We start from the raw sequence: 11,528 nt of genomic DNA on the forward strand, positions 1-11,528 counted from the left end.
CTCCGGCATGCCGTTTCACATTGGAACTGCGGGACCCAGCGTAGTGCATGCATGGTTTTAGGCTGTCACATTTAGGGCGACCTTGTCTCGTAGTGCGCGTAGTAACGTCCCCCACGAGGGGTGCATTTCCTGTGCGGGAGGTTTGCCGTCAGCGTGACAGCGCTGTTTCTGGGCAATGGCCAGGTCAGGACGTCGCGTGACGTCCGCTCAGGTCGTGCCTATCCGTGTAATCAATAATGTCATCTCACGTTCTTGGCAATACGACAAAAACACGCAGTCGTGCCATGTCACTACACCGCATTGCCATCCATTGACAGCAGCCTGCACTGTGTCAGCTCGGCCACCTGTGTCAGCTCGGCCACCTGTGTCAGCTCGGCCATCGCCCCCACCGTGCCCCGAGTCCTGTCGCGACCCAAATGCGTCTGTGCTCCGCATTCCGCTCTCTATGCACCGCGAGTCGTACTCTATGCTCTGTTCTCCGCGCTCCGAACTCCGTCCCCGTTTCTACGTGGCCCGTGCTTTGCATTTTGTGCCCCAAGCTTCATAAACCGTACCTTGTGCTCCATGTTCCGTGACCCACGGGCCGTGCTGTGCTTCGCTCTTCGTTAGCCGTACCCAGCGTTCCGTCCCCTCGCCCCGTGTTGCGTGCTCCGTTCCTCTGTGCTCCGTGCTGCACCCGTTGGATCTGTCGCCCGTGTCCCATACGCGGTACTCAACGTCCTTTTCCCGTGCTCCGTGCTCCGTGTTCCGTGCTCTGTGGTCCGTGCCCCGTCGCCCGTACTCCTCACTCCGTGCTCCTCCAGCCGCGAGCTCGCCGCGCACCCCAAGGTCCGGAGTTCCGCACGCCGCGTGCCGTGCTCTGCGCTCTGGCGGCCGCGCGTCGCCGGCGCCGCCGTGCAGAGCACCTCGACTAACGGCCGGCCGGCCGGCTCGCGCGGCCGACACCTTGTGTGGTCGGGTCGCAGCGGTCGCCGCCGGCGCCGGCCTCGCGTCTTAATCGCCCGCCTGTCCCTGCGCGGGACGCGCTCCCTCCAAGGGGTTATTATCAACTGTTAATGAGATGTTATTATCGGCGCGACCGGTCCCTCGCAGATGTGTACGTGAGGCAGCGCGCGTGGTCGCGCACGGATCGCCGCAGTTCCTGGTTCGCCGCCATCCTGGCGCGTCGGACCCGGGCGGTGGGGCGCCGGGGACGCTGGGCTGGGGTCAGCTTGGGCGGCTGGGCGCCGCTGCGCGAGATGAAGGCAGGAGTGTGGGAAGTGGTACCCAGTATTCCATCCCTCGACGAGGGCGCTCAATGCTTTGACGGGATGTGTCAATATCAAGTAATGACCGCCACGTAGTTTACTCGTGTTGTTCTACCTGAGACTGGCTTCGGTACGATCCTAATTCATCTGAACATGTGAAATCAAGTACACACTTCCCCCCCCCCCCCCTCCCCCAATGGCAGCATACAGGTGTTCAAGGCCCAGCATTGCAGAAGCCTTCCCGTCACTTAATGATTCTGCGTGTTTTGATAAAGCGATGATCTGCGGCGTATGCCACATTGTTTAGCCACCAGAAACGAGCATACCCACTTAATCCATTTAAGAACGAGCTCGCTTCCGATTTTAGTCTGCCCAGATATCGGGTCTAGTGTCGGCCTCAGCGCCACCAGTCCAGTTCCCATTACAGAGTCGCCCGCTGTCCAGCCTGCAGGGCTGAGCTGGGCTGCTGTCATGCCGTGTCCCTCCATGGCGAGTGTGCCGGGTTGGGGCTCAGCCGTGCCCGCGCTATAGCGAGTGTTAGAGGTGTGAAAAGTGCCTCTTCTTTCACCGGCGGAATTTGGAACGGTCTGAACTGTCACTTGCGGTCAAGCCTTTCAAAAACCGCTGCAATAGAACTCCAAATGTCATAAACCACAAAACAAAACAAAATGTAATGCAATGCGGCATAACCATGAAACATTTTTGTTTCGGGAGATTATTTGCACTCGGGTATCATTTCCTGGTCACCAGGCACTGAATGATGGTTGAGACTTAACTAGTGAAATTGCTACTGGCATCTGCTAGAAACTATTTTGTTTAAAGCTACATGCTTGGCAGCATATTATTGCTCGATGCGCTCATACTGCAAAACGTCAACGTTTCGACATGTGTTCTACACATGCTCACGCTGCCAGTGTTAACGAGCACAGACCAATCCTAAGCTTTGAGTTTCGTTTGGCTGGCATAGTAAGTTGCAATATGGTCTGGTCTATTGAAATTTGTTTGCATTTTCGCAATTTCGTCACCAGTTGGTTTGTAAAAGTGTCAGTTTTTGTCACTGATCATATCCGGTAAATCAGAACCTTGTTCCCCTCTGGCGAGTGTACCGGGATGGGACTCGACCGTGGCCGCGCCATGACGAGTGTGCCGGGGCGGGGCTCGGCCGTGCCCGCACCACGGCGAGTGTGCCGGGGCGGCGCTCGGCCGTGCCCGCACCACGGCGAGTGTGCCGGGGGCGGGGCTCGGCCGTGCCCGCACCACGGCGAGTGTGCCGGGGCGGCGCTCGGCCGTGCCCGCACCACGGCGAGTGTGCCGGGGCGGGGCTCGGCCGTGCCCGCACCACGGCGAGTGGTGCCGGGGCGGGGCTCGGCCGTGCCCGCACCACGGCGAGTGTGCCGGGGCGGCGCTCGGCCGTGCCCGCACCACGGCGAGTGTGCCGGGGCGGCGCTCGGCCGTGCCCGCACCACGGCGAGTGTGCCGGGGCGGGGCTCGGCCGTGCCCGCACCGCGGCGAGTGTGCCGGGGCGGGGCTCGGCCGTCACCAGCGCAGCACTTGCCCGATGCTTGGACGGACAAGGCCGGCTCGGTCGGCCGCCCGCCGACCACGTCTTTTTGTCCGAATAAAAAACGCGGATCTCAGAGAACGGCCGGTATTAACGGCTAAAGCTCGGTGATTAAATCGGGGCCTGTCCGTTTTTGCAGCCGGTCGGCGACGCGGCGACGGCGCCCCCGGCACGGTCGCGTCGACAGACATCGGGCTCGAGCGGCGAGAAGAAACCCGGCAATTAAACCCGAGCGCCCGTCCCGGCGCTGACGAAGTTTTCCTGCACGCGTCTGCCGCAGTCAGCCCGGCGGCCCACGGCCGCAGCACGGGCGCGGGTCCGAGCCGCTTTGTTTCTGCTGTGATTGTTCTCAGCTACAAATGGCCCCGAGTCCAGCGCTTACCGCTTTCCAAGCTCCATGCCATCAGCGCGCGGCCCGAGAACCGGACCGACTGGCCATTCCATCAGCGACAAACGACGGCGCTGCGGGCTCCTCGGCTACCATTGACGGGCGATCAGCGGGCGCGACACGCTGTCAAAACAAGCGGACAGCGGCGCGGCGGCCGCCCTGGCCACCGCAGTCCCACGCACCGGGCGCCGACGCACAAAAAGACGCGAGACGCCGGCGCCGTCGTGTCGAGCACCGGGACGGAGTGGGTGCCACGACTGGGCACCTGTTTCGGTGCGTTGTCCCCTCTGGCGTGGCCGGGTTGGCGAGGATCTGGGTCAAAGGAGCTCTCAATCGAGCCGAGTTAGGGTCCGGAGATCAGCAGGTGAGGCCTTCTCGTGCTTCTTCGTTTCTCGTGGAGTGAGAGGACAGCCCGTTCAAGATGCTCTCCCGTATATTCGCCTTGCTTCTTATGGCTTGCTGTAGTTGTCAGCCGTGTCGTCTACAAGTACGGCGGGTGTTAAATCGACAAGTACGGCTGACGTTGAGATCCCTCATCAAGTGACAGCCTCTGAAAAACGTGATGGGCAGCTCGGCCGGTCAGAGCGCCCAACAGCAAGCAGTTGCCACCAGCGTGGCGGCGGAACTCTCACGCTCAATCTCACGCGTCCGCTCCGGCACGTCCGCGGAAAATTATTCGGCGCGACCGTTGGCCGATTAGGGGCGGCGTTTGCGTCGGGTCGCACGCGGCGACGGCGACGGGCGGCGCGGCGTCCCCGTCAACACGCGGCAGCGACGCCGGATCGGAATCCGGAGCGAGATCGCTACAGGACAGGGATAAGTGGTACGGCACGGGATAGGACAGCGCGACAAACGAGCACAATGGAAGGGGAGAAAGCGAGCGTGTCGCTGTCTCAGTCCGCGATCGAATACACGTCACACATTCCGTTATGGAGCCCCCGATGTAAGACGAAGCACGCTTGCGGAACAAAGCGATGGCAGCTGGAATTGTGTTCGCCAATGTTATGTCGTGGCGATGTTTGCCACTTCAGAAGAGTTCTGTTCTAACGTGTTCAGTTTGCAGCATCGACCAGCTTACGCCTCCGTGCTACGGCATACTCTGTTTCCTCGAGTACGCTCAGGCCAAACAGTGTCACTGCGACTCCCGATAAACTACAGTGCCGTGACCGCCCTCGTGGCACGTGCCTCGCCCGGCCAGGGTCAGGTTGCCAAGGTCATCTGCGACCGGTGCAAGCGGCGGAATTTATGGCTCTGTTTGGCGAAAGCCACCTTGTTTGCTGCCCTCCATTGAAGGGGTGTTAGATGAGCCAGTGCTTCCTCTGGCTTCTTTTTCACCAGGTGATGGATTAAGCCCATCCATCTTTCGAACACAAGTAGGCAGAAACGAGGAAGCGGATAATGTGAAGCGCCGCGGCTCCACCACCGTAGCCTGCCTTTATTTATGGGTGGAGGATAGCCAGGTGGCGTTAATTTCCTGCGGCAAAATGCACCGCCGTGACTTTTAGCCGAACTCGCGACACGAGCGGCCATCAATTAGGCCTCCAGCTCGGGTTTCTCCGCAGGTTTTGGCCGTCACGTTCCGGATGGGTGTCCGTCTCGGGTGGCGACGGGTGAAGCGCGACCGCCCCGCAGGCGGAGCGGCACCCGTGCCACGCGGCTGATGAGCGCAAATAGCGCGCTCTGAGTACGACGCGAATTGCCCTTTGTTAGCTGTTGTTGTGGTTAAGCTGTCGTGATTAACAGCAGGCCAGCGAGGAGAAATCCGGAGTGTTCACATGGCAGGTTCAGTGAATGATAGTCTGACAGGGTAGTGGTCTCTTTGCAGGCACAAACAGCGCAGGTACAAAGTCATGGTCACTCGTCAACGGTATTTGACAGTCATGGACGACGCTTTGCATGCTATATTCGCTTAGCTTAATATACAGAGCTTAATATACATATGCAACCCGCTTCTTCATCTTGATTTATTTCAAGGCAGCTGACAAAAAGCGTTGATAGTGAACACATGTGAACGCTTCATAATCTCCTTTAATAGGCTGCTGTTGATCACGACTGCTTAACCCCCATAGCAGTTAACTCCATTTCGGTGACACATAGAATCATGGTCGAAATCGCACATCGGCTGGTCGCTTCACCTTTTTGACCCTGCTGAATTACATCGTTTTTTTTCTTGCAAAGTATATCATCAATGACTCGTTTATGAACCGTGTGCTTCTCCATCAGTACAGCACCGGACGTAAACATTCACGCCCCATTCCGCCTCGCCCATCGGCCCAAATTCTGGCTGTCGTTATCACGCCCCTTATCCTTGGTCCGTCAATTATATGGACTTTCCTTTGGCCAAATGTCACCCTCCCTGTCTCGTTCTCCCCCGCCGGTCTCCTTCAACCCCACGGGCCGCGCGCCACCGCTCAGTTTCACTCCAGTAAATCGTAAATTGGAATAATTGCGGAGAAACCTGCCACCTGCAACCCCAATTTCCGGTGCGGCGGGCGGCGCGATTGAGCCTGGGTGGGTTCGGACTGGGCCGGGCCGGTGGAGGGGGGGGGGGGGGGGGGGGAGGCGTTGCAGACGGGCCACCAGCGGGCTGCTAACCACCTGTGAGGAACGTCCGGCAGGGACGATTGCACGGCTGAGTATGCCCGTATTGGCTTAGTAAGGACGACGAATCGAGCGGGATAAACATGAAACTCAGGTGGGAGATTTGTGACGGGGGTTTCATGAATATCGGAGTGAGGGCAGTTTGGGTGCGGCGAGCAACGTCGCTTATGGGGCTTAGCAGGCCGTGAGGTCAAAGCGGGAGGTCCGGCGCCATTGCTGTCGTTTGCATTTTTCGATTTGGCATTCGGGGTGAGAGGAGTTGCGAAAAAAATATTTGCATGTATGGGCGTTGATTACTCTGTTTATATATCATGAACCCTGAACACCAAACCACGAGCCAATTAAGATCTCAGCACCCAATATTCAAGTAAGGCCAGTCAACGGAATAACATGGCTGCCGTCTTTTTATAGACGCACAAGACTGCGGAGGCAATTCGACGTGCCGCACAATGCCATGGCACAGCCGCCCCTTTGTAGTCGATCATCTTTGGCCGGTTGCCAGCAGACGTTTCCATATCGGTCGCACATAACAATGCGCATACGTGGGGACTAATATCCGGCGCCGTTGAATCACGAGCCCGGATTTTTCTTCCAGAGAGAGGAATTGTCAGCTTGTATGTGCATTCAAGTAGAGAATAATACAGCTTCACAACGCTGTCGCAATTTCCGGACACAAAAGGCTTTTGCAACTCCTGTCGTAAATACTCGGCTGAAAGGATGTGCACACGTTCGCGTGGATCATTGCCGTGTGCTTGCTTTCTAGAGCCACGTTTGTGGTCAGCAATCGCGCATTTATTACACGCACGGGACTACCGCCACCCATACCACAAATAAGAAACTACCGCCGACCATTCCACAAACCAAATTGCAGAGCGTATAGCACTGCTGCGTTGCGCTTTGACCTCCTTAACACCTTGAGAATATTTGTGAAGGACAAGATTATTGCAGAGCGCTAATGCTCCAAACCCGAAAGTTCACGCAACCTCGTAACCCAGTTAAGCATTCGATACATGTGACAAAAGGCGGCGCCGGTGGGACCAGTAAGCGATGCACTTACTGGCCCTGTCACCGCGTGCGCGTGGGACCATACCCGGGGGAAGTGGTGCCACTCTGTCCTGGAGACCGGTAGTCGGCGAGCCATTATACAGGGCGGCCCAGATCAGTATCTGGTTCTCAGTAAATAACTTCAACGAGTAAAGTTAATGGGCCACGTTTTTCTGTATGAGTGGCCCGATGAACTCGGGCAGGAGATAACTAGAGCAAATCAGAAGCCGCGGAGATACAAAATCGTCGCCTGGTAACAGGGCTGCAGTCCACAGGCTCATTTCACTCGTCATTCCTTTCAATGTATTTTTCTTGATGGTTTGCTGTCATCTCTTTTATCAACAGATCGTTTCTTTGAGCCAACTTGCCTGGCCTCAACTTGCCATACCGAGTCGCAGGGATTCTCAGGGTTACCATGTTGCCCAACACTTGACACGGACGCCAGCGATGGGGCTTCCTCTTATGGCAGAGAAACACAAATTCACAGGAGGACATGGGAGGACTCACAAGGTGCAGCGGCTCAAGTCACGCGCCGCACGCACGCACGGCAGCGGGAAGCGCCTCAGGCGCGTGTTTTCGCCGCTCTGGTGTGCGCCGTTCTGTGGGTCCCGCTGGGCTTCGCTTCTAATGGCCAACAGTCGGCTGGGTGATGTTCTGGCGAAGCAGCGAAGCGCATGCGTACTACCACGCTGGTGTGAATGCTCTCTCAGTGGACCACGACGTGATACCGCCCTGTTAACGACGTGCTTGACGCCTCGATGGCATGAGCAAACACGTGATGATGATTGCACTACGGGCGTTGGTGCAATCAACTTTCATCAAGCCAATTATGCTGAATATGTTGCAAAACAGCATTAGCATCAGTGCATTCAACTCATATTCAAACATAATTTACTCAGATTATACACTGCATGACAAAAAAGGTTCATCGCTGTTACTAAGCGAGTAGATTTTTGCGCGTTGTTTTGACCCGTTTGATTAGTGCAGGCTGCTGAGGAATAGCCTTGAGATCACGTGACAGATGGATCTGCGCATAACCAACCATAACTGTATTCATGGTTGTGAGAATGAAAGCATAGCTCGTAACAGCCACTTCATGCCAACACAGTGCAGAAATCGACGTCAGGAATCACAACAAATCGATGAATCATGATTATTTCTTCATAAACGTTTAAAACCCCTGCATAATAAATGGCTCAAGGCAGGCAAGCTCATTCAAGACATTCGGAGCGTATGGCTGACGATCTGGACAGCATCACGGGGAAGCTTTGCTGCTCGGCTCTCAACGACCGGCTGAAATGCGCCTGACGTGATGAATTTTCAGTGCGGTCAGGTGGCTGCGTTTCTGTCCATACCATGGCTTTGTTGCGTAGCATTGCTGTTCATACTGGACGCGCCTTTGCCTATGCTTCATCACCACTGCCTTTGATCAGACCCTGTACCTCTTTCTTCGTTATAGGTATAATCTAAAAACGGCTATGTGAAATAGGCTTATCAACATAGTTATTACATAAGTGATAAGGCTATTTATCACTAAAGTCCGTACGCACAGATGATACTATCCAGGCACATATTTACTAGAAGCCAGCATGCTGCAGACGCGGTAGGGAATGATTCGGAAGACATTGGAGGGTGCGCAACCTTACACCCATAGTGAGGCCGACGGTATTCCTGCACTCCATAGTTGGCAGGCTTCCTGCACTCCATAGTTGGCAGGCGCCTCTGGTCTCATGCGTGCGCGTACTGGAGGGCACCAGTGTGTGTGTGTATTTGTGTGTGTGTGTGTGTGTGTGTGTGTGTGTGTGTGTGTGTGTGTGTGTGTGGTGTGTGTGTGTGTGTGTGTGTGTGTGTGTGTGTGTGTGTGTTGCTGCTGATGGCGCTAGCAATGGCCCCGGTCTGCATGCTGTTGCAACGAATGGAGCACGCCGACTATGTAATACCTGACTTGGTAGAGTGAGTACAGTCAAAAAGCTTGGTAAACACCTCGGATGTACGGTTTTGCATGATTCTCCGACTGCCGACTGACGCACAGAAGCTCTGGGGCTCTGCTGTGCAGTGATGCTGAGAAACGCTCCCCGCGACATCGGCTTGCGTGCAACATTTAACAATCGGGTTAAAGAGAAATTGAATTATATTCGTTTGAACGCTTCTGCGTACGGCGCATTTTGTAACATCCGTGAGAATGCCTTGACATTCTACCTTGATGCAGTCTGCATTTGGTTTGAAATGAGCATGATGGGTCATGATGGCGCCCCAGCGTTTCTATTCTTTGGTATTGAGAATGACCGTTCCCAAAATATTTAGTGTCCCTGGTGGCGAACCACTAACCATATGCAGGGCTCTCCACCTCTAGCGCTGGTGTCCGCGCTGTGTTCAATTGCATTTCGTTCGTGCCTTGCAAGCCATTCATGCTTGCATCTTGTCGACTGTCTTGATGCCTTATGTCCGATGGCGAGTCGCTACCCACTGCACCTCCTCGCAGATCGCTCGCTTCCGCCTCCGCCGCCGCCCAGTCCGGCCCCCCTGCGGCCACACCAGCGCCCTGCAACGAAGCTGACGCGTCCAGTGACCGCGGCGCCGGCGAGTACACTCTGCGAGTCGACGGCGGCGGCGCGGCCGACCCCGACGCGGAGAGCTCGCGGAGCGGAGCGGCCCGATGAAAGTCGCCGATGGCAGTCACGGACGGAAGATCCCGGTGACCCACTGCACGGCCTCAGCCGGCGGATCAATAAATTCGTCGTAACAGTCGACTGCCGATCGGATGACTGATATCGCTAATTGCCGACCATTCACCGGCGATGGACGGCGGATGGCTTGATTGGGCGCCGGGAGAAGGCCGATCGTGGGACGGCGTCCGGCTCGCCCTCAGCAGGCAAACGCAGCAGACCCTGCCGTATAAAATGCTGGCGGGTTAAGGGGCGCCAATCAGCCGAAGCCGACGCTGTCCTGTGGGCACCGACAGGCTGGAGGAAAGTGCGCAAGACAGAAAACATTGTGAGCGTTTGATAGAGCTGTGGTCGGGACAGTGCTTGAAATGAAATAAAATAAAATGTTCTGTCACCCAGCATAGAAAGAAAACAACAGGGTCTTTGCTGAATAGTCGGCGTGTTTTGAATCAAGGGTGACCTGCGTAGGCTGAAGGCATTCACTTTCTGTGCGCAGGCACGAGGCAATGTGTACCCTGATCTCATTAGCCATGGGTGTGGCGAGGCGTAACCTTTTTGTTCAAAATGATCGAGATTGCTACCCATACTTGCGCTTTGTGTGAAGGATGCTGTTGTTTTCCCTACCTTGATCCTGCGACAATGACAGGGCAAAAGGTCGGCGGATGCTGCTACGAACTTCTGCTGGAATCTGATCGAGGTTGATTCATCATGTGAACGTTTGATGCTGCACGACATACATAAATTACCATCGTACCGCATCGTACAGCATAAGCATACACGGGCATGGAAAATGATCATTGACCAGATGTACAGGCAGCGACGGTGTTTCCGGAAACTATCGCCTTCAAACTAGGTGTAAGTGTGAGTTGTGCGCTTGTGTCTAGCTAATGCTAGGGAACCCGCGACAAAATGATTCACCAGGATTAATTACGCACATTTCAATGTAAACTGATGTCCAAAAAACACCAACAAACAAACAAACAAACAAAAACAACAAACAAACAAACAAAAACACCAACAAGTTTTCTACATTATACAGGAAACATGCAATTAAACACTACCATCAAGTTTAAGTTACCACGGCAAGCTGCGCCTGATAGCGATCTTTGATGGAGTGAAGGGGGTTGGTGTGCTCCATGTTTGCCGACAAACCTGCCGTCGGCGTGGAGACCTGCCTCAAAGCTGAACGCAAAACTGGGAACACCTCGGGTTACACCTATCGCCTGTTGGAACCCCAGGGGGCTGAACCGCAGAGGTGGGACCTGATCGGACAGCTGAGGGATGATGACGATGCAGCAGCTCTCAGCTGCGAAGGAATCTGTGCCCCGGCGACAGCACAACGAGCGGCGCCCAGCGCGGTCATGTATGACGAGTATATCAAATAAAACAAAAGCACCCAGCCGGGTGGGTCCGCTCGTGACCCCCGTGCAGCGGCGTACGATTGATCACCTGGCAGTGTGCAAACCTGTCGGCTCGCAAAACACATCGCCTAATAAAGGTGTAGGTTTTCACCTAATGGAAGGCGATGTGAAGCATAGCTGGCTGGCTGTCGGCTGACTCGTGGCCCTCGTGTCACATTTAACCGGTGCACCGGGTGGCATGTACACTCGCGATTGCCTGGCTGCTTGTTAATGCATATGAAGCAGCGGGATGTTCCCGGCCGCTAGTTTACGATCGGCGATTATCTGTTGTCAACGGCGAGTCGCGGTTCACCCGGGGTCACCGTCCACCGGGCGGCTCAACGCGGCTCAGCAGTGGGCAAGGCTGCGACGTGAGGCGGAGTTATCAACTTTGCGAGAATCCAACACAGCAAAGAGAAGGAGGCGTGAATCTAGAAGGTATCACAAGATGGTGCGTACCTGGAAGAAGGAAGAAAGCACCTATAAATGATGTGCGTGTCAGTAATGTGAAAAGAAGGGTCAAAGGAGACATGACGCTAAAAATAACCCAGGGTAGACATTACCGAGGTGTGACAGGCTGTCAACATCAAAACACACAAACAATCACACTGCACCAGTCCT

This window comes from Pollicipes pollicipes, unplaced genomic scaffold (genome assembly GCF_011947565.3).
Source record: "Pollicipes pollicipes isolate AB1234 unplaced genomic scaffold, Ppol_2.1 Scaffold_6686;HRSCAF=7923_pilon_pilon_pilon, whole genome shotgun sequence".
Lineage (NCBI taxonomy): Eukaryota > Metazoa > Arthropoda > Thecostraca > Pollicipedomorpha > Pollicipedidae > Pollicipes > Pollicipes pollicipes.